We start from the raw sequence: 24,227 nt of genomic DNA on the forward strand, positions 1-24,227 counted from the left end.
CCACAGAGACTGTGATTGGGTTGGACAGGAGAAAGGAGGAGGAGTTAGCCAAAAGGAGGTAAGAACAGAGTTACACATGAGGGAATTTGGAAGCAAAATGATCAGCAAAATGAAAATTCAAAATGAAATGTGGAGTTGGAGGGAGAGATGGGGGCCTAAACATTATCAGCCGAAGGGATCAGTATTCCTCCTTAATTAATGCAACATGACTTCTCCCTGCCCCATTCATCAGGTACCTGCATGGAGGCTGTTAGGTTTCAACGTCACCTCTTACAAGGGTTGCTTCGATAGATTTGTGGCCAGGAGTCCCAGAGAACAGCTTTCCATTAATACCACTGATACAGGGAGTTGGGTTAGTGGGCAGCCACTGAGAGCTTTTTTGTTTGTTTATGAGAGAGTAAAACATTTTCCCTCCCTGTATTACATTAACTGTTAAATATCCAAGTGTTGTGGTAACTGGCAGAGGGCTGCCTGCTCTGGAATTTATGAGATGTGTTGGCTCACAAACAGAGCAGTGTGAAGGCAGGCATGACTGGACGGACGCAGGGCTCAAATGATTTCCTCTGAAATGAATTTCTTTCTCCATTTCTCTTTCATGCTTCCCTGGCAACAGTGCCATGTGCAGCCCCCTCGTGGGGTTCCCAGACCTCCATCCTTCCAGATTTGAGTCCAGTGCAAGAGAGCAATCATCTCTATCCCAGCTCCAGCAGAAGCCCAGCCTAGACTGGCTTAAGGGAATGTGATGTGCTGACCACTCAGGCCCAGGCCCACTGTCTGGGCTGACAGTGGCAAAGAGGGGTCCCACTGAGGAAATGTGGGCACAGTGAACGGGAAACCATTGATGAAGGGATGCTGGAGACTCAAAACCACAGAATTCACAGCATCTGGCTTAGGTCCAGAAACTCTGGGTAGAATTTTAAAAAAATTGTTTAAATGATTATAGATTTACAGGAAGTTGCAAAAAATAATACAAAGAATCCTTCACCCAATTGCCCCCATGGGTATATCTTACATAATTACAGTACAATATCAAATCCAAGAATTTGTCATTGATACAATGGGTGTGTATAGTTCCATGCCATTTTGTCACATATTTAAATTCATGTAATCACCATTGCATTCAAGACACAGGACTTTTCCATCACCACAAAGATCCCCCTCATGCTACCCCCATCATGTCATTCCTCACCACCCCTAACTCCTGGCAACCATTAATCTGCTTTCCATTTCTAATTTTGTCATGTTAAGAATGTTATATAAATGCCATTCCTTTTTATTGCTGAGTAGTATTCCATGGTATGGATGTACCACAGTTTGTTTAACCACTCACCTACTGAGGACTATATGGTTGTTTTTAGTTATGGGCTATTACAAATAAAGCTGCTGTGAATAATGGTGTACAGGTTATTGTGTGGACACAAGTTTTCATTTCTCTGGGATAAGAGCCTAGGAGTGCAATTGCTGGGTCATATGCTAAGTGTATGTTTAGTTCTTAAAGAAACTACCAAACTATTTTCCAGAGGGGCTATAGCATTTTGCATTCTCACCAGCAACGTATAAGTGGTCAAGTTTCTCCATATCTTTGCCAGCATTTGGCACTATCACTAACAGATATATAATGATATCTCAATGCAATCTTTTTTTTTTTTTTTTTTAAAGATTTTATTTATTCAGTTTTTTCCCCCCAAAGCCCCAGTAGATAGCCGTATGTCATAGGTTCACATCCTTCCAGTTGCTGTACGTGGGACTCGGCCTCACGTTGGACGGAGAAGCGGTGCCTCGGGGCGCTCCCGGGATCCGAACCCGGGCCGCCAGCATCAGAGCGCGCACACTTAACCGCTAAGCCACGGAGCCGGCCCTCTCAATGCAATCTTAACTTGCACTTCCCTAATGGCTAGTGATGTTGAACACCTTTTCATGTGCTCATTTACTACCATATATCCTCTTCGTTTGAATGTCTTTTCATGTCTTTTGCTCATTTTCCAATTGGATTGTTTGGTGTTTTTTTTAATGTGGAGTTTTAAGAGTTCTTTTAGTAGAATTATTCAAGGTTCTTTTTTTTTTTTTTTTTGGTAAGGAAGATAAGCCCTGAGCTAACATCTATTGCCAACCTTCCTCTTTTTGCTGAGGAAGATTGGCACTGATCTAACACCTGTGCCCATCTTCCTCTATTTTATATGGGATGCCTGCCACACCATGGCTTGATAAGCTGTGTGTAGGTCCATGCCCAGGATCTGAACCTGCGAACCCTGGGCCGCCAAAGTGGAGCGCAAGAACTTAACCACTACGCTAAGAGGCTGGCCCCTTTCAAGGTTCTTAAATGTCCTTCTTCCAACCATAGAACCTATTCTAATTTAGCTCTTATGAGCAGAGTGTTGATATTAAACCCATCCTTTTTTCAATATGGATGCAAGGATCCAATCCTTTATTATTCGACAGGGCCATTTTCCCCTACATAACATTTGAAAATATTCTGCTGCATCCTCTTCTCTTCCCCAGCCATGCCTGGAGCCTTCCCCATGTGCTGCCTGCAGAGCAGCCTGACCTCTAGCCTTAGACGTCCTCCTGAGCTTATCTTGTTTCGTGAGCTGAAACCAAGCCTTGGGATTTGTACCTCTTTTCCTGGATCCACAAGCCTCAGGATGCAAAAAAAAATGCTAGTAGGTTTCTGTGCGCTGCTGCTCTGTGTACCAGCTAGTTTGGGGTCTGTCTGCTATCCCAAAAGGCAAAGAGTAAATGGGAGAGGGCAGAAACTTACAAATCTGTTGTCCTAAAGACAGTGGCCCCCCCCTTAACCTTGTCAATTTGCAGCCACAGGAAGGAAATAAAAGAATGTGAGAGAGAAGGCCTCTGGGAGGAAGTCTTGAGTACACTGTACACCCACAGGACAATGGCCTTCCCTGACGCACTGAGTCTCTGGCAGGCTATTTTTAACTGCCACATTGTAAGGTCAATGTTTGCACTTTGATAAGTATCCTGTCCAATGGTTTATTCTAAACGCTGGCCTGGGAGGTTACCATAAGAGCCTAAGAGTGGTACGTGAGAGAGAAATGGGTGAGTGAAATACAATAATCCTGTAGCTGCCCGCCCTGATATCCATGACAGATCAAACACTCAGTGTGCATTGTGTTCCACTGCTTGCATCACCTGGTCATGAGTTGTCAGTGGAATTTGTGGAATGGACTGTTCTCTTGGAGTCACCCAATATCCCTGAACAATGAGAGCACACATTCTTAGTTTTATGTAAGAGCTAATAAGAAATGTTCCATCCATCAGATCTGAAGCAGGGAGCCGTCACTAATGCTTGACTGCCTCCCTACCTGCCTTCCTTCTCGCTCTTTCTCCTTCTCCTCATCCTCCTCTCCTGTCTTTAAGGACAAATATTTCTTTGTTGGTTTTTCTCATTGAATACTCTTCTAGAAAAAAGGCATTAAGTTATGAGGTAACTATTGTGAGGCCCAACCTTACTCATACACTGAGATTTAGGAGCTGAGAAAGTCCCTTCTCCAACTGCAATATTTCAGGGTTTTTTGGTTGCAGGTAACACAAAGCCCAACTCAATGCAGGCTAAATAAAAGAGACTGACTGACTCAGCCTGGAAAGTTCAGAAGCAGTGGTTTTAGTGTCGATTTGATTTAGTAACTCACCAGACGTCATTTCTTTACCTTCTATGTTGTCAGTTTCAAGCTAAGGCTGGCTGCATGTTTCAGCGTTCATCTCCAGAGAGAGGACGCCTGTCCTTAGTGCTGGCTGATCGCCCAGGACCGACCCTTCTGGCCCAGGAACCAGTCCCTGCAGCAGCAGAGGGGGGCTCACCCTGGAGACGAGACGTTGTCACCATGGCTGCTTCACAGTGGAGGAAGGGTGGAGTGGATACCAGGGTGACAACCACAATGCCCACTGCTACATCTCTTAAAAAGTTTCTTCTAATTCCTGCACTGAGGATTAAAACTCCTTTAAGAGGGCATCAAGTCTCACATTCGGAATTTGAGATAAAATTGAAATAGAAGCAGCGAATATACACTAAAATGTGTTGAGGGAGTAAATTTTTATTATCTCAAATGTCAATTGAGATAACACATAATTTTATTTTTCTGTAATTGAATTAAATTAACTTATGAGCCCCAATTTCTATTTGTTAATAGAAAACTCAATCTTTCTAATTCAAGATAAATTCAATTACTTCTGGTTTAAAACCTGGTCTTTTTTTTTTTTTTGAAAAGCACTGGTGAGCATTTAATGAACCTCCCTCCACATGACACCAAGCCACCAGGAGACACACCCTTGATCTTCTCCTCGGCTCTTCTGCTGAGGAATTTGGCCTTCACCATGACAGTCTGCTTTTGGGAGCTTTTCCTTCCCCAGAACTTTGTAGTAGCCCTAGAAGAACAGAGAAAAAGGTTGATAATACACCTGGCAGGTACCAACCCCCTGATAGGTATGAGGAAAGATGCCCACTAGCCCACTCCATCTAGGAGCCAGTGAGGCGTGTTCTGATCTGGGCACTACTGGGGGCACTGATTGCCCTCACCTGTGAATCAAGATCAGCAGATTGTCTCCGAGGACGCCAGCACACCAGGACAAGGGTTGTGTCAGAATGTGACTCTAGTCTCAGGAAACCTAGTCCTTCGTGAGTAAATTCTTAGTCAATTCAAGATTCTTCTCCACCTCCCCCTCTTTTTTTTTTTTTAAACCATCTCCCTAAGGATGGTCTTGGTTCCTGGCATTCTTATGTATGATCTTGACGTTTAAGGAGTGGGCAACTGTGAGGTCCTCCTTGTGAGGAGGCCTCTTCTGAGCTGGCTTTGGCTTTTGTCATCTGTCCTCACTGCCATCCACTTTTTTGATGTCCATAGTCTACCCCTGCTGTTTGGCTTCTAGTCTACCATAAGGGCATTCCCAGTCCATTGGCTTTCTCTCACCCAAACTCTTGCCCAGTCTCATGGGGGCAGGGTGTGAGGGAAGCCATGGGAAGAGGTTTGCTGCTCTTCTGTGCTGTTTTGATGCTGCAGGAAACATGGAGGTGGAGGTGGTGGGTCTATCTCAGATGGTCTCTCTGGCTTGACCTGTCCTGCTGCCATTGCTTCTCTTCTAGATCCCTGAATGTTGCATAGGGCTCTCTGTGAGAATATTTCCTTGCAGGATTCTTGATGGGGAATGTAGGCACAAGTCCTGCTCTGAGATCCTCAAATCCTTCTGAGAGTTTCTATCACCCCTACCCCAGGGTTTGGACTTTCCATCAGCCATCCTGAAAAATAACTTGCTTTCTGATTTTTTTTCTTGCTTTTTTTCCAGCCCAGCAAAGATTTTTCAAAAAAGTCAACTCTCTGTCTAGTTGGAGGGAGGGGAGGTTTACATTATTTTCATTCTTTTGACTCTCTTGGTTATGGCATAATCCCTACTACTTAGTAGTTTTGCTCTAGGTCTGGACATTGACCACAGTCATGTGATTTGGAACTGTTCTCTCAGCTTTAGCAATATAATAGATCATTCTCACAAATTGAAGAGTATGGTATACTCAAGCTTTATTTGTTATTGATTTTGTTCCTGGAAACACATTTGTCACAATTTCCCCTTTGCTGGGGCTCCTGGTCCAATTCTCTTGGAGTGGTGATCTATAGAGATCTGATATTCACTTTTTTCTTCAGAGATTCTCATTTTTAACATTGAAAAAAATGGTCTTGTCTGAAAAAGCCATTGCTTGCAAGGCAAATGGGAAGGCATTTAGGAGTAAATGACATCTGTTTCTGCTATTTCAGTAATAGGCTAGTTTTATAAAGCACAGATTAGGAAAGCATTGGATAAACATTGGGTAAAGTCTGGTTGAATACTTTCAGTGTGTGGTGTTGCAACTTCATGTCCATTTCCCTTTTTCTGTGGGGAATATGCTTCATGAAGAGGCACCTAGATATTCTAGGCTCCTAGAACAAGGCTTAGATCAGCTACTATGATGGCCAGTTCACAGCCGCAGCTGTTAATAGGTCTTGTTAATAGATACACACCTCTTGGTTCCTTCAATGTTTAACTGAGAGTAAATACCACTGAAATGGGTAGGAGTTTCCTTAGGATTAAATCTTGTGTATAGTTCTGTTATCTTTAAATATTTAGTTGCTTTTCTTCTTTTGTCAGTAGATATTGAATCTAACATTCTAGGTGAGTAAGTAATAAACATTCACAAGATGAAAAATATAACTTGGAGGAAGAAAACCCAAGGAGATGTTTTGTCTCCAGGTAGACGGACAGAGCACAGGAGGTCTTTAACTCTCACACCCATACAAGCTTCTGATAAACTGACCACGGATCAGAGAGGACCAGCTGAACAAGTAACACTCAGATGAGAAGCCCTGCTCACCCTTGTGGACAGGGATGGTCACACATGGGAGGCTGGGTACTGACTAGCTGGTCTGTAGAGGAATATCCTCCTAACCAGCTTCTCAGTGGACTCAGATGTATAAAAAGGAATGTACTCACTTTCCCAGATTGCCCTGGGGTATGTTAAATTAGGCTGCACAATGACCCCCAATCGTTCTAGTGTAGTAATAGCTGGGCTGTTTGCTTGGCTTTGCTATTTCAACCTCCCACACTCTCCCAATCAGAGTGTACATGTAATAGAATCATTTTACAGTGTAGCCAATGAGACGACACCATTTCCATTAAAACATGAGTCAGATGATGACCCTAAAAGCCCTGAACACTAAAAATACAATCCAATAGGATAACTCAATAAAGTGAGGGTGTGGGCCGGCCCCGTGGCTTAGCAGTTAAGTATGCGTGCTCCGCTGCTGGTGACCCGAGTTCGGATCCCGGGCGTGCACTGACGCACCACTTCTCCGGCCATGCTGAGGCCGCGTCCCACATACAGCAACTAGAAGGATGTGCAACTATGACATACAACTATCTACTGGGGCTTTGGGGGAAAAAATAAATAAATAAATAAAATTATTTAAAAAATAAATAAATAAAAATAAAGTGAGAGTGTGTCCCATGTCCCAACGACAGCATCATAGAGGAACTCAGCTACATTCACTCTTCAAACAAAGACAAATATGTTTGTGAGAATTTTACAACACCATACAAATGAGTTGATGGCACACCGTGGTAGAAAGCAGTGGTCGAGAGCACAGTTTTTGTAGTTATAGCCTGGGATTTATTTATTTTTTTTTATAATTTTATTTATTTATTTTTCCCCCAACGCCCCAGTAGATAGTTGTATGTCATAGCTGCACATCCTTCTAGTTGCTGTATGTGGGACGCGGCCTCAGCATGGCTGGAGAAACAGTGAGTCGGTACACGCCCGGGATCCGAACCCAGGCTGCCAGCAGTGGAGCGCGCGCACTTAACCTCTAAGCCATGGGGCCGGCCCATAGCCTGGGATTTAAATCTCAGCTTGGCCACTTTCCTAATCCCCACAAGAGACTTACTCCTGTCCAAACTTGAGCTTTTCCTCCAGTGTTCTGTGAATGATGTACACATGTGCCGAGAGATTGTTCCTCTCAGCCCTTGGGGAGGTACTGAGATGGGAAAAAAATTGAAAACGTCACCAAAATCTGAGCTTCCACATCTACCAATCATAATTGTATTTTCCTCATGGAGTTGGTTTAAGGATTAAATGCAGATGCCCCCAATGTGTTCAGTACAGCACTTATTAAGCAATTACCAAATGACAGCGTACCCTGTCCGTACAGTCTTCAGCCAGCCATCCAATTTAGCCAGGATTTGGAAAATGTCTAAAAGATAATTAGTTCCCACTTCATTGCACAAAGAGAATCCTGAAAGCCATGAGCAAGGCCATCAAACAAATAATTCCTTTCCAGGAAGGTCATTGGAAGCAACCTCAGCTCTCTCTGCCAACTTGCTCTTAAAGGCTTCCTTCTTTTATAATAAGTAGCTGGAAAGCGTAAACACTTCAATTTCCTCTTCCACTGGGAATAAAATAATTTCCTCAAATTTGAGAGCCTGCTGCAGTTCATTTCCAATATGTGGGAAGAATCAGGGCCAGGATTTATTTTTCCTCGTATAGCAAGTCTTGATGAGCTATCATTTTGTTTTGTTTTACTTATGGACACCTTATAGTAATTTACTTCACTGTTCTGTGCTTATTGTAGGGACGTATATATTAGGGTCAGAGAAGTGGTAAGACTTTAGAAGGGTCACTGAAGTCAGAAACCATTGTTCTCATCACTCTAAAGCCTGTTTCCATTTGTCTCCATGGGGCCGGCTGCTCCAGTAGCTAAGCAGATAGGTGACTGCGGGCAAAAGACAGAGGTGAAGAGTCTGTGGGCATCATCTTAGAGAATATTGTTGTGGAAAAGCCAAGAATGAGCTCAGAACTGGTGCAGAATGTTTAAAAGCAACACATCCTGCAAAGGTTTCATATTTAAAAAACAAAGAGATAAGCATATAAAACCACCACCCTCTCTTCTTGACCCAATCAGCTGTTTGGATGTGAAAAATAATAACCAAATATTACACGCATTTAATTTTTTTTAACAGTTGCACACAATCTGGGAAGCTGTCAACTAAGTGGAAATTAAGGGAGTCTTACTTTAGTCAAGTTTTATTTTTTGCAACTGCAGAACACGCTCCTGTGTCTGGGGTAGCTAGTGTCTTAGAGCAGAGATGGGAATCTGGAGACTGGGTTTCCAATTCCTGCTCTGCAACTAATTAGTTCTAAGGCCCTGGGCAGGACAAAGAAAATCTTGCATCATTCTCCACCCGTAAAATCAGGTTCAAGTGTCCATGGAATGAAATTCAGAGACCCAGGGGTCCAATAAAGGAGATTATGCATGGAAAGACCTACCCAGTGTGTGGTATGTAACTAGATGCACCATAAGGTGGTCTTCTGGTGTGTGTGTAGAGCACAGAGTCTCAGGATTTCAGAGCTGGGTGGAGCCTTAGGAGTTATTCCATCTCTTTCATTTGTCTTTGCTTGTCTCTACTGACCCATTGTGCATTGATTTTACAGATTAAACCCTCATAAAACAATCCAAATTTCCAAATTATTGGGGGTGGGTGTGACCCTCCTTGGAGCTCCCAGGTTCAAACATACGTGCTGACTGTGGTCACAGCACTTACCACATAGCAGATAAATTGTCTGTTTTGTCGTCTGTTTCCCCTTGACCGAGAGTTCCTTGGCATACAGGGCCTCTCACTTTTTGAGCTCTATATCCCCAGGTCTGAGTACAACGTCTGAGGCAGAGCAGATGCTCAATAGTGTTTATTGTTGTCATTGTCAGTTGAAACACAAAGAAAGATGTAGCCCAATCCAACTGAATTTAGACTTATCTGAAGACATAGTAAGTTAGCAAAAGAGTGATGCCCTCGTGGAGCCTAGGGAATGATGGAACACCAAGGGGCAAGCACTGGTCACTGTTATCCGGCACTGCAGGGCGGTCAGCATCGTTAGCCTGCAGTTTCTCATGATGGGCACAAGAGAAGCACAATCTCTGATGAGTGCTCTGTCCTGTGTCCTGTCCTTAAAGCCAGTCTCTCTAGTCAGCCGGCTTCTGGCAGGGTTTGGCCAGTGGGAGACGGATGATTGGAGGGTGGGAGGAAGGCAGAGCCAGGTGTTTCTCCTGTCTCTTGATCTCAGACAGTATCTGTGACAGTGGTTTTGTCTTCTCCAGGACACTAGATCCTGCCTGCCGTGGCTCCACCAGGCTGACCTCCAGCTCCCTGGGGGTGGGGGTGGTGGTAGCTGCCTGCTGTGGCTTGGGAGCTCATCCACTGTCTACATAACCAATTCCCTCTGTTATATTCCCTCTGTTTTAAATATTTAGAGTAATTTCTATTTTTTTAGATCGACTTTGACCAACACATGCACTGTTCTAGCTTCCCCCAACTGGCAGGAAATTAACCAATACATACAGCAGTACGTATTGGACACTTATTTTATGCCACAAACTGTGCTAGGCACTGAGGATACAAAAATGAATAAGATGTTGTCCCTGCCCTGGAGGAGCTTACAGTCTGATTGAGGAGACAGACATGTCAGCAAAGACTCTGTGAGTCAGTGAAACAAATTTATTAGTGAAGTTCACTAAGTTCACAGTGGTACAGGAGCCCCGAGGGAGAAATGACTAACCTAGGGGAAGGGAGAGTCTGGAGGGAAGGGTTTTAAGGAGGAAAGAGTTTAATGTAGTGTTTAGACACTATACAGACTCCGGAAACTGCTAGATTCAAATCCTGCTTACAAAATTTATTAGCTGTATAACCACAAACAAGTGGGCTTGTTGTTTCTTTTTAGTTTTTTAAATCTCCATATGTCTCAATGTCCTTATTGGTCCAATGTAAATAATAATAGTAACTATATCATAGTGTTATATGAAGATTAAATGACTTAATAGACATAAAGCATTTAATACAGTAAATACATAATGCTTTATGTCTAGTAAATGACTTAATAAACTTAATAGACATAAAGCATTTAATACAGTGCCTTGCTCATGGCAAGCCCTAATAAATATTAGCTATTATCATGATTATTGTTGCTTGAACAGCGAGGGAAGTATGGGTGTTCAGCTGCTAATACAGTACCTGGCACACAGGAGGTACTCAACAGATATTGGCTAACTCAATAAATGAATTGACTAAATAAATAAATGAATGAGTGGGTTTACCAAGCAAATGATGAGGGATGGGAAGAAGGGCATTCAGACACTGGGCAAAAGCATGGTGGTTTGGAACGCCACAATTCTGATTGGTTTGGATATACACATCAGTCTCTTATGAGTTTGATTCATGTGAGGTTGCCCACCCTGAACTCACCTCTGGCTGTAATGACCAAATCGAGCTCCCAGTCAGAGAAGTTGAATGGTCTCCTTCCTCTTTCTAATGGTTCTTCTTTTCAAAGTCAATAAAAAACATTCAAGGAAGGCAGTCCTCAATGGGATGTGGTGATGAAAGTAGGATTGCCAGATTTAGTAAATAAAAATACTGGACATCGAGTTAAATTTGAATTTCAGATAAATAATGAATAATTTCTAGACATTAAGACAGCTGTTTTAAAGTCTGTGCCGTGCACACATGGCCTATGACCCATCAGCATTTTTCTAAAAGGAGAAATTGGCCCTTAATACGACATGTGCTCCCCTGTCCTTGTTTCAATTTCCTCCTTGGGACTGTGGAAAAGATTTTCTCTCTGGCGCGTGTTTTATATAATTCAAGAGCCCTTATAGCAAATGGCCTAAGAGCTTTCCAGGTCCAGGCCAATACCCCTTCCCTCCAAAAGACCATCCTAGTCCTGCCTGGCCTCAGTGGTTACTCTCTGGTCTGAACGCGCACATAGAACTTCCCATTTCTAATTCATATTTGACACTTGGGATATGCTACTTTGCATTGCTAGCTATCTTTCTTTTTTATAGGTCATTCCTTTTCAACTAGATTACAAGGGAGCAGAGTCCATTACTGTTTTTGTTATCTTCCAGCCTAGCACACAGCAGGTGCTCAATATGTTGGGTTTTTTACACGCCAAGACATGCAGAAAAAAATGATCATTTCCGTTGGATGTTACCAGCCATCAGGAGGCGCGTTGCCTAATGGACTTTGGAGTTGAACTGAGTCTGAATTACAGCTCCTCCTCCATATTTAATATTGGACTTCGGGCAAGTTACTTCACATTCCTCCTTTGTAAAATGGGTACAATACTAATTGACTTCTCAGGATTGTTATTTGGATTAAATTGATTCACTTTAGACTAATTAGCACCTGGGAAACATTTCCAATTGTTATAGTTATAGTTATATATATATATAACTATATATATATAACTATATGTATATAACTATATATAACTATAGTTATACTAATGGCAATTAATAAAACTTAGGGGACTGCTCCATAATAGCCTGACCACCATTTCATTCCCAAACTTCAACTGTGGGATGTAGAAACCAGTTTTGGTAAGACATTTTCAATTAGCTATTTTGTTGAATTGATTTAATGTTTATAGAAAACCAACCTATGATAGAAACCAGTTCCTCACAGATGGTTCATGGTCATTTAATCAATAACTCATCACCATAAAATAAGTAGGAAGAGACTGGCCAGGAGGCATGCTGCAAACAATTCTATATGAGTCGCTTGATTGTCACTGCTCCCCCACGTCCATCTCCCTCCTTACAGCACAGAGTTTTTGAGTGATTGAAGTTAGTTTGGTCAAGGATTCCAGACAGGGAAAAGCAAATACATGAGTCAGAGGTCAGGCGAGAAGAATAGGCCAGAGGGGGAGGAAGAAATGCCGAGCTGATGACTGAAAGATAATGGATGTGGGGGGTGCCTTACAGCAGCATAATAACAGGGGAGCCAGACACCCCGAGCTTTCTCAGGCATCTGCACAACACCCGGGGTTACAACTCATCTTAAAAGAAGATCTATGGAGCATGGATTTCTAAATATTTGGGCCACCCAGCACGGCATTTTGGAAAATGGCACTGTTGAGTAAGGCCATTAACAAATTACTTTCCTTTCGTTTCCTTCACGGCCAGGACCTTCTGTTTATACCTTCTTAGTAGCAACGGGAAGGAGTAAATTTGCTGACAAGCATTCGTGTGCAGTAGGCCTCTCGATGGAATTTTTATCTTGCAAAAATGATCCCAGATAATTAGTTGAAAGATTGCTGGGAATCTCCGGAATCTAATTAACCCTCCGTTGAGCATACAGAAGTTTCATTTTAGGGTAGAGTCAAGGTGAAGAACTTATAATGATAAGCCATATTGATTACTTTTGCAAATATTTGAATATTGTGATAGGCATCCATTCCCAGCTTGCTCTCAACTACGTAGAAAACTGGAAATCTGTGATGTAGTCGACCAAGGATAGGTTTTGAGGTTAGATTTTTGATTATACACCGAGCTCCACCATTTATTAGAGATTTATTAGAGATTACGACTTAATCCGTTGGTGTCTCTATCTCGTCTGTAAAATGGATATAACCATTCTCATCCCAGAGGTTGTGAGGATTAAACCAAATAATAAAGCAACCAGACCCTGGCCTAATGAGAGGCACTCAGAGTTTAAATATCCCTTTTATTTTCTCTTCTCTTTCTTCTTCCAACCTGCCCCAGCAATTTTCTGCGACTACTCTGTGTATCTGATTAGGAACAGCTTTTGCTAAATTTATGAATAACACAACGGACCTGAAGGAGTAGAGGGAATGAGCCATGAGGCTACCTGGGGGAAGGTGTTCCAAACAAAGAGACCATCAAACGCAGAGACCATGCGGTAGATGTATACTTGGACAGGTCAGGGAATCTCAGGGAAGCCAGGTTGGCTGAACTAGAGTAAGCCCAAGAGAGAATGAAAGGGGAAGAGGTCAAGGAGATACAGAGGGCCAGATTGTGTGCTTGTGTAGGGCCTTGAAGGCCAGTAAGAGGATTTGAGTTTTACTCCAAGTGCATTGGGAAGCATTAGATGGTTCTAAGCTGAGGAATGATGTGTTTGACTTAGTGTTAAAAAGATCATTCTGGCTGCTGTGCTGAAAATACATTATAGGATGTGTATCAAATCATCACATTGTATACTTTAAAGATTTTATTTATTTATTTTTTCCCCCCAAAGCCCCAGTAGATAGTTGTGTGTCATAGCTGCACATCCTTCTAGTTGCTGTATGTGGGACGCGGCCTCAGCATGGCCAGAGAAGCAGCGCGTCGGTGCGAGCCCAGGATCGGAACCCGGGTCGCCAGCAGTGGAGCGCGCTCACTCAACCACCAAGCCACGGGGCCGGCCCTTGTATACTTTAAACTTACATATGTTATATGTCAATAATATCTCAATAAAGCTAGAAAAAATGCAAAAGAAGGAAAACACACTATGGGGTAGGGATGTGGAGTGGTTAGAAGAGATACATGGACAGAAGCAGGAACACCAGTTATGATCCCACTAATTATTCAGGCGGAAGATGGTGGCAGGTCAGAGCAGGTCAGTAGCGGTGTAAATGGTGAGAAGTAGTCAGATTGTGAACGTATTTTGAAGGTAGCAATTTAGGCTTAGCTGATAGATTTGATGTGTCATGAGAGAGAGACTTTCTTAAAGTTTTTGGTCTGAGAAATTGGAAGATAGTGATGCTATTTGCCATAAAAGAGCAGGTTTGAGGGGAACACCAGGAGATTAACTTTAGCCTTGTAAAATTTAAGATGCCAAATAAACATCCAACAGCAGGCAATTGAATATATGAGCCTGGAGTTCAAATGAGATACAGGCTATAGAGTGAAAAAGGGATATAGGTAGATGAGGATGTAGGATTGAAAGGTTTGCTGTTTTTTTTCCCAAGCGGGAGAAATAATAGAATGCCATTTTGTGATGAGAATAATCCAATAGAGGGGGGAAATGTGATAATACCTGAGAAGGGACAATTGTGGAGTAGTGTCCTTGAGTAAGTGATAAAGGATGGAATCTAGTGAACAAATGGTGCAGGTAGCTATAGAGCATAATGTAGCTGGTCCACCCTTTAACAGAAAGGATGACAAAGTATATATAGAGATAAAGATCGAGAGGTCCATGTGGTGGTACAAGTTTGAGAAGTTTTCTTCTGATTGCAGCTGTTTTCTTGGTGAAATAGGAAGCAAAGACGATGTGAGGATGGTAATGAAGGGTTGGAAGTTTCAGGACAGTGACAAAGCTGTGAAATTGAACAGGGGAGTGGAAGAATCCATTTGAGATTGCTAAATTAATGGATTTAGAATTGCCAGGTAGCATTAAGGGCTGACTTGAGGGGCTGGCCCAGTGGCACAAGTGGTTAAGTGTGTGTGCTCTGCTTCAGCGGCCCAGGGTTCGTGGGTTCAGATCCCGGGCACGCACCAATGCACCACTTGTCAAGCCATGCTGTGGCAGTGTCCTATATAAAGTAGAGGAAGATGGGCAAGGATGTTAGCTCAGGGCCAATCTTCCTCAGCAAAAAAAAAAAAAAGAAAGAAAAGAAAGAAAAGAAAAAAAGAAGAGGATTGGCGTCAGATGTTAGCTCAGGACTGATCTTCCTCACAAAAAAAAAAGGGGCTGACTTGAGGTTGAAGGTCATGGATTTAAACTGAGACCAGCCACTTTCATCTGTGTAGGTAAAAATGTGGAGTAGGTGGAGAGCTGGATTTAGCTAAGACTGGAGTTTTGCCAATTGAATATGAGGAAGGGAAAGAAGAGCAAAAGAGCTGAGGGTTTGTGCAAATAACTGATTATAATGATAGTCCATGGACATTAAGATGGGTAAGGAAGGAAGCGAGCACATGAAATGGGTGAGAAGCAGTGAAAGAGCCATAGGACCAATGAAAGGTATGTTTTTATGGGATCAAAACATTGTTGGAGTCAGAGTATTAGAGCAAATAAACTGAAAAGAGAAGGGGGGAAATGCAAATCAAAACCACAATGAGATATCACTTCATACCCATCAGGATGACTATAATAAAAGAGACAGATAGTAACAAGTGTTGAGGAGGATGTAGAGAAATTGGAACACTCATTCACAGCTGGTGGGGTTATAAAATGGTACAGTGATTTTGGAAAACAGTACGGCAATTCCTCAAAATGTTAGACATTGAATTACAATATGAACCAGCAATTCCACTCCTAGGTATAGACCCAAGAGAAACGAAAGCATACATCCACATAAAAAGTTGTACACAAATGTTTTTGGCAGCATTATTTATTATAGCAAAAAAGTGAAAACAACCCAAATGTCCATCAACTGATGAATGGATAAATAAAATATAGGATATCCATACAATAGAATATTATTTGGCAATAAAAACGTATGAATTTCTGATACATGCTATAATTTGGATGAACCTTGAAAACATAAGTGAAAGCAGCCAGTCACAAAAAGCCATGTATTGTATGATATGAAATGTTCAGAATAGACAAATATATAGAGAGAGAAAGTAGATTGGTGGTTGCCTAGGACTGGGAGCAATGGGAGGGTTGGGAGGAGGGGTTGAAGGCTAATAGGTATGGTGTTTGCGGGGGGGAGGTGATTAAAATATTCTAAAGTTGATTATGGTGGTGGTTGTACAACTCTGTGAATACACTAAAAACCATTCAATTATATACTTTAAAAGGGTGAATTTTATGATATGTGAATTATATCTCAATAAAACTGTTACAAAAAAAAGATAGGAGGAGATGGTCAGAGAGCGGCGTGTTTGAAATCGAGATTATGGAGGGTTTGCATATTGGTAATGACAAGAGCTAGGGTCTGACCATGGAAGCGAGTAGCAAGTTGGGTTGGAGGAGGGAGTCAAGGAAGACGGAGGCCCAAGTACCGGCGGATCACCTATGAGGTTATGGGTATCATAAGCGTGGTGGCAGGAGTAATGTTGGTGACAGGTCTCACAGCGAGTCAGTGGGTAAAAATCTTCAGGGAATGAGGAGGAGTGACCTGAGGTTTGCAGATGACTACAATAAGGAAGCATCATAGCAGTGGGAATCTGATGGCAGGCCGTTCAAAGCTGGGGTGGGGTTAGAGAAAATGTTCTGGAATTTGGGTATTTGTGAAGGACTTAAAATATCCTTAAGTGTTAAGGGCTTACTGTACTTTTCCTTCATTCATTTATTCATTCATGCAACACATATTTATTCTCTTTCTGGCACCATTATCTACTCATTTGGCCATCTCTGTCAATGCAGTCAAGTGTGATAGAGCTGACTCTTGGTTGCTGGAGTGTCCCAACTGCTGGATAATGATCTCATTTCAGTGAGCTTCCCCAGAACCTGTTGCTCACTAGTAGGGTGGAGGGCTATACTGATCAGTCGTAACCTTTCCTCGATAACTGTCATCATATTGGCCGTCACTATTGTTTAGTTCCACTAACACAGTGAATGGCTTTATTCTTTTGAAGGAGTGGGTGCTGCCTTTTTTTAAGGTTGAGTGGGAGAATGGGTGATGGGCTTTGGCTTTGGACAGACCTGGGTTTGGATTTGGCTCTGCTATTTACAACTTTGTGACCTTGGGCAACTTACATAATCTTCTAAGTCCTAGTTTTGTTGTTGACAAAATACCTACCTCAAAGAGTTGGTGAGAATTAATTGACATTATGCCTGTCAAGCTCCTAATAGATAGTAGCCACAGCCAGAGATATTCTTTTCCCTCCTTCTATCTTTCCTTCCTTTGCCTTAATGCTGCTGTTGCTTCTACTGTTTTCTTCCCAGCTTCCAGCTGTTCCAGCACCTGGCTTCTAATCAGAAGCCTTCTTCTAGGGATGGTTGAAATTATGAAGCCGACCTCCAGATTGACGTAGAGTCACCCTAATAGTTTACTGTAGTGTACCATGCTACAAAATTCATAAAATTTTTCTAATCTTAACTTAAAATAACCAGTGAGGTATATAAAAGAGGTATTAGGATTCCTAATTTATGGAAGAGAATTTAAGCTACTGAGAGTAACAAACATTTACTGGGTATTTACTAAACAGCATTTTTCTAAGCACTTTACATGCATTAACTTACTTAATCCTCACAACAATCCTGTGAAGGGTATTATTAACCTTATCTCGTGGAAAGAGAAACAGGCACAGAGAGGTCAAATAACTTGTTGAAGGTCGCATAGCTTCTGAGCGCGGGGGCAGGATTTGAACCTGGGCAGTCTGGTTCCAAAGCTTAACCACTATATGGCTCTGATAGAAAGATAAATAAACAAATCATTGTTCAAAACTCCAGAGTGAAGAAATCTTTTTGCCAGTTACTGCTCAGGTATCTTTCTGGCCTCTGGAATGTCATCCAACTTGAAAATGTTGGTCGTTCACAATGGTGACTAATAGAACACTATTGTTATCTTGTACAGGTGGGGAGCCTGCATGAGTTTTATTACTGGTTTCCTTCCAGCTCAGCCACCCCTGAGAATTCTTTTGTAGAGACAAAGAAGTTAGTCCCGCTGAGCTAATAGCAGTAAGAGTAGCCACCCTTGTCCCATTACAGTTGTTTGTCGCAAGCCAAAACTCTCTCAATATCATAAATTTTAAAACATGGGGGAAACTTTGGGAAACAAATAGTTCATGAGGTTAAAATGAATCTCATACTGATTCTCTGATCAAATGGACTTTTCCTTAGGAAGCAGTAGAATATCCAGTTGAACCATTAGGCGCTTAACGAAATGCGTCTTGGAACAATAGAACTAGGGTATCTTTACTAAGTGCTAGCGATCCAATAGCTCAGGCATTTTTTTTAGGAGTGGATGATCAAACATTCAAAACATCTCAAGATTTGTCATTTTTCTTCTTCCTGCCACTGATTTTAGTTTTTGATCACTAGAATTACTCCCAGACCAGGAGTAGGGAAAAAAAGAGAAGATGAAACTAAAGCCTGATCACTTTAGTATGTCAGTAACTTTGACATAAATCTGATGAAGGAAGAGTTGAAAATTGTTAGCTAAAATGAGATGACGTGTGTGTTTTATGTGTGTGTGCATGTGCGTACACTTAACTATTGTCCTATGATTCCTATTCCTATTCGATTGGTGATAAGAAGTGGACTTATCTATACACTTATGAAATGTGTGAAATACATGCGTAATTTGTAGATTGTATTTGTTTTCCAAAGATCCAAGCTCTCCATTGATGGGTTAATGAAAAGAAGTTCTCTTTCTTTTATTTGTAAAACGGTTAATATATGCACTCTCTATATATGTACATTATAATAGGTGTTCTATGCATATATGTACATTTTACATAATATGCTATACTTCCATGAATAAATACAGCAGAATCAGTCTAATGAAAGAAAACATTATGACTTAAACGTAAACAAATGGGGCAACTGAAAGGGTCTTTCTTAAGAACATGGAATAACCATGCCAACTAAGATGCCCAAAATTATTTGAAGAATGGGGTAAGATATAAATAAATGCCTTTAAATTTAAAGAAAGTGCTCGTCCAAGTCTTTGATCTGAATGGAGCAGAAAGAGGGGATTGAGGCCTAGCCGGCTTTGGCCTCTGGTTCTCTGACCAGGCCTGGCCTCTCTCCTCGTTGTAGTTCCGTGGAGTTCACTGGGGTGCGGCACATAATGACTGCAGGGCTCAGGGACTTCACTGAGAGGGAAAACAATACCAGGTACTTGCTGAGGAGGCAAGGACTCACACACACATGGGTACACACAGACACATGGCCACACTCACCCCCGCCCCCCCAGGAACTGGGGAGTTTTGCCCCTGTCACAGCCTAGGGGTTCCCAGGGCTCCTCCGCGTGTTCAGGGGACTCTGAGAAACTTCTTTGGAACTGGAACTACCTCACAAGCCCCTTCTTATGATGTGAGAGCCCAGTGGCCAACTTCAGAGAGAGTTCAAACACCAGAAGCTCAAAGGACTCAACTTGGAGTCCGTGGCCCCTTGTCTGCTGGTGTTGCTCCTCTTTATTGCACCCACTTGAAATAAGGGTAAGGCAAAGAGGATGGGGGAAAGGCAGGAGGCCTCTAGAGGATGCTCCTTCCACTCCAGTAAGGAGTAGAGCATGGAGTGTGTATAACCTCTTTGCCTGCTTCCCCCCTAGCAACGATGATGATGATGATGATGATGATAAAGGCTAACATATATTGATCCCTTACTCTGTGTCAGGTATCGTGCTAAATTTGACATTCATTATCACAACCTACTTTTATTCTCTCAACAATCCCCAGGGGTAGGTGCTGTTATTATCACTTTCTCTATTTTTCAGGAAAGTAAACTAAGGTTTAGAGGAAAGAAATAACTAGCCTAAGGTCACGCAGCTAGTAAGCGGTTATGGTAAGGAGAATAATTCCCCTTCCCCAAAGATGGCCACATCCTAATCCCTGGAACCTGTGAATATGCTATATTACATAGCAAAGAGGAATTAAGGTTGCAGTTGGAATTAAGGTTGCTGATCAGCGGCCCTTGAGATTGGGGCGATTCTCCTGGATTATCTGGGTGGGACTGGTGTAATCATGAGGGTGCTCATGAATGAAAGAGGGAGGCGGGAGAGTCAGTGTTGGAGTGATGCAACATGAGCAAGGCTCGACTGGCCATTGCTGGCTTTGCAGATGGAGGAAAGGGGCCATGAGCCAAGAAATGTGGGCAGCCTCTAGAAGCTAGAAAAGGCAAGAAAATAGATTTGTCCCTAGAGCCTCCAGAAAGAATACAGCTCTGATGATACCTTGGTTTTAGCCCAGTGAGATCCATTTTGGAATTCTGACCTCCATAACTGTAAAATAATTTGTGTTGCTTTAAGCCACTAAGTTTGCAGTAATTTTTTTGTGTTTGTGAGGAAGATCGGCCCTGAGATAACACCTGCTGCCAATCCGCCTCTTTTTGCTGAGGAAGACTGGCCCTGGGCTAACATCCATGCCCATCTTCCTCTACTTTATATGGGACGCCGCCACAGCATGGCTTAACAAGCAGTGCGGCGGCGTGCCCGGGATCTGAACCGGCGAACCCCAGGCTGCCGCAGCGGGGCGTTCACACTTAACCGCTTGCGCCACTGGGCCGGCCCCTGCAGTAATTTGTTATAGCAGCAATAGGAAACTAATACAGTGATAAAGCCGAGGTCTGATGTCTGGAGCTGTGGTCCTTGCTACTAGCCTTATAGTGCAGAGCTGATGTGAGCCATAGGGATAGAGAGTAGCATAGGCCTTGGTAGAAGAGAATATGCCAATCTGCTTAGAGCTCCACTGGAAGGGCCCAGGGCCTAAAAAACCTGGGGAAACACCAAAGAGACTATGAACACTCCAGGAATGGCAGACTTTCTCTCCCCATCAGATAAGGAAATGATGGGGTGGGGTAGGGGCAGGGCAAGCAAGTTCTCATCCAAACAGGAAAGCTCGGGACCATGGCATTCCCCCATTTACCACATTTATTCTTCAAACAGATGTTGAACATCTGCTATGACTCGGCCACTGTGTTAGGTGCAAAGGATACCCAAACAAGTAAGTTGTGTCTGGTCCTTCGAGGAGGTAACAGTGTAGTGGGGGACACAGTCAAGAAAACAGACAACTACCTCAGTGGGGTGGTGCTGTGACAGAGTACAGAGGGATGCATAGGAAAGGCATGTGACCAGTCTCTGGGGTTCAGGTATGGCTCCCTAGAGAAGGTGATCACTGAACTAAGTCTTGAAAGATGAGTTTGAGGGTTGTGGGGTTCTGAGGGTTGGAGAGGAGGCAGCTACATGTGGAAAGTTCTGGAGGCATATGAGAACATGGCTTACCCAAAAGCCGTACACAGATTCGGTGTAGCTGAAGGGGAGGGAGTGGCGAAAAATAAGGCAGGAGAAGCAGGCAGGGACCAGAAAGTGAAGAGCTTAGCTGTCAAGCTCAGGAATTTGGACCATCTCATGAAAAATGTGAAGCCACAAAAGGATTTTACGTCTGGAAGTGCTCTAGTCAGACTTGCTACAGTTAGGCCTCTCTGGTGACCTGTGGAGGACCAATATGGGGCCAGAGGTGGGGCAGGGACTAGACAACTGTCAGGAAGACCAGCCAGGAAGTTGTTGCATGCCTCAGGCGTCCTCTTTGGTTCCCTAACAGGCAGCTGCATATAGTGCAGAAAGGACCTCACTGCGGTGTGTGAAGAGACCTCCTTGAATATTGACCCAGAATCGCTTTACTTAAATGAACCTGAGGATGTGTAAATAATAAGACAATTTAAAAGCCTGGAACTCTGTATGTTTCGAGGGTTGGCTTGGTTCCCTAACCCTAATCCACATGATAGTACCTTCCCTAGGCCTAGTCAGAACTCACTCCCCTCAGCTCACTTGGCTACATAGGAAACCCTCCTGCATAGGGTTCTAGTCCCAGGTTCACCCCTCGATTCTAGAATGAGTGAAGGGCCACCCTGTGGCTTAGCGGTTAAGTGTGCGCGCTCTGATACCGGCGGCCCGGGGTTCGGATCCCGGGTGCGCACCGACGCACCGCTTCTCCGGCCATGCTGAGGCCGCGTCCCACATACAGCAACTAGAATGATGTGCAACTACGATATACAACTATCTACTGGGGCTTTGGGGGAAAAAAAAAGGAGGAGGATTGGCAATAGATGGTAGCTCAGAGCCGGTCTTCCTCAGCAAAAAGAGGAGGATTAGCATGGATGTTAGCTCAGGGCTGATCTTCCTCAAAAATAAATAAATAAATAAATAAATAAAATAAATAAAATGAGTGAACTCTGACCTTGCTTTCTCAATTACTGTCCTGAAGTCCACTCCTGGATTCAGTCCTCAGAATTTCTCTGCCTGGGCCCTAGTATCTTGCAGTCAGTGTTCACTCTCTTTTTCGTGTGTGTGGTTCCCCATTCTTTTGCTTTCAGGATTGCATACTTTTTCTAGCATCCATTCTTTGCAGCCATTCTTACTTTTATTAGCTATAGTTTCTCCAAAACAGGCCCTCTTTCTTTTATCTCTACTTCTGTATTCTCTTTTATGATTAATAAATTTTCCCCAGAGTTGTCCATCCATTTGTTGATAATAATCTTTCAGTCCATCCCAGCTCAATAGGAATAGTTGCATTTCTAAAGCTTAATCTACATTACAAGTATTCACTACATATGTAAGAAGTAGGGACTCTCATGGCCACATATATTTGGGCAAGATTCACATGCCACAAAATGAAGGGAGAAAAATAGGCTGGAGCACACGTCAGAGATCCAGTTTTGTTCCTGGGCCTACTTTTGCCTAAATTATCTAAAATATCATCATTTCCAGGTGAAATCTTTATTGTGGGATCTGAGCAGCATATGCAATTTGTCTCTGCACAACTCATTTATTTTATTTTTTATTTTCTATCACTGGCATGATGATATTTGTATCAGTCAGAAGAGACTAGATTATGCTGCAGTAACAAACAACCCCAGATCTCAGTGGCTTAAACCATAGATTTATCTCTTGCTCGTTCTAAATGCTCATGATATGTCTTCAGGGGGACAGCTCATTTTAGTTACTCAGGGACCCTAGCTGACAGAGCATTCAGCATCTCAAATGTTGCCAGTCACCATGCCAAAGGGAAAGAAAACTCTGGAGGGTCTCTGTCTGGAGGTGACATGTTTCTTCTGCCTAATTTTTTTTTTTTTTTGTGAGGAAGATCAGCCCTGAGCTAACATCCATGCTAATCCTCCTCTTTTTGCTGAGGAAGACCAGCTCTGAGCCAACATCTATTGCCAATCCTCCTCCTTTTTTTCCCCCAAAGCCCCAGTAGATAGTTGTATGTCATAGCTGCACATCCTTCTAGTCGCTGTATGTGGGACGCGGCCTCAGTATGGCCGGAGAAGCGGTGTGTCGGTGCGCGCCTGGGATCCGAACCCTGGCCGCCAGTATTGGAGCACGCGCACTTAACCGCTAAGCCACGGGGCCAGCCCATGTTTCTGCTTAAAACACATTTACTAGAAATAGCTACATGGCTCCAGTGAACTGCAAGAGTCCCAGCCAAGGAAAGACTCAGAGAAAGAGGAACACTTTCACTGCAGCCAAGGTAGAGAGCCAGGAATACTTGTTAAACAGCATTAATGACCACCACTGTGTTCATTAGGCATTTAGCATGTGACGCTGTTAAGCTAAACACAAAGCAATTTAGAAAGAATGGTCTCTACCCTCTTAGAACTCTTCCTAGCCACTAAGGGTCTTAAGTCTCCTCCAAGAGTAGATTTCAATACTATCATCCCAACGCTCCACAATGATTTCCCGTTTTTATATTATGCCCCTATGACTTTTCTTTTCTTTTTTTTCCCCCCTGTTTCTCCCCAAAGCCCCAGTACATAGTTGTATGTCATAGCTGCACATCCCGCCAGCTGCTGTATGTGGGACGCTGCCTCAGCACGGCCGGACAAGTGGTGCGTCGGTGCGCTCCCGGGAGCCGGACCCGGGCTGCCAGTAGCGGAGCGCGTGCACTTAACCGATAAGCCACGGGGCTGGCCCCCTCTATGACATTTCTAATTAAGCCTGCTTTCTTTTTGCTTTTGCCACCAAGAAGCTGAGAGCCAAAACTGCACTATACTATACTCCAGGTAGTTCTTATTAGCTGCAAACAACTGTACTAGAAAAAAACTATCTGAAGGGAATTCACTTTAAAACAGGGACCAAAATATGATTTTATATTATGTCGTTGAAAAACAAAACTAACTTTATTCAACCTTACTTTTAAAATATTTTAAGTTACGATTGCAAGCATGCGCTAAATCCTCAGAATGAAGAATTGATTATGTTTACTTTTTTGGTCCTAATTTTCTCACAAAATTTTAAGATAGCTCGATGTTTTATCTTTTATAGTTTGCCTCTTTTGAAAGATATTCAAGTTAAGTACGCAGTTGATTTGCATTTT

The 24,227-nt window shown here is 42.9% G+C and overlaps 1 protein-coding gene and 1 non-coding gene across 7 annotated transcripts in view; one reads left to right on the forward strand and one right to left on the reverse strand.

Moving 5' to 3' along the window:
• Window positions 1-24,227, forward strand: part of SHROOM3 (shroom family member 3) — a 310,752-nt gene that overhangs the window by 80,809 nt on the left and 205,716 nt on the right. The gene's annotated exons all lie outside the window — the stretch shown is intronic.
• Window positions 4,487-4,616, reverse strand: LOC147916483 (small nucleolar RNA SNORA3/SNORA45 family). Its single transcript, XR_015553080.1, has one exon. It is a non-coding gene; the product is annotated as a small nucleolar RNA SNORA3/SNORA45 family (small nucleolar RNA).

The sequence above is a fragment of the Ceratotherium simum genome, chromosome 8 (genome assembly GCF_057802395.1).
Source record: "Ceratotherium simum simum isolate JZ-2026a chromosome 8, ASM5780239v1, whole genome shotgun sequence".
NCBI lineage: Eukaryota > Metazoa > Chordata > Mammalia > Perissodactyla > Rhinocerotidae > Ceratotherium > Ceratotherium simum.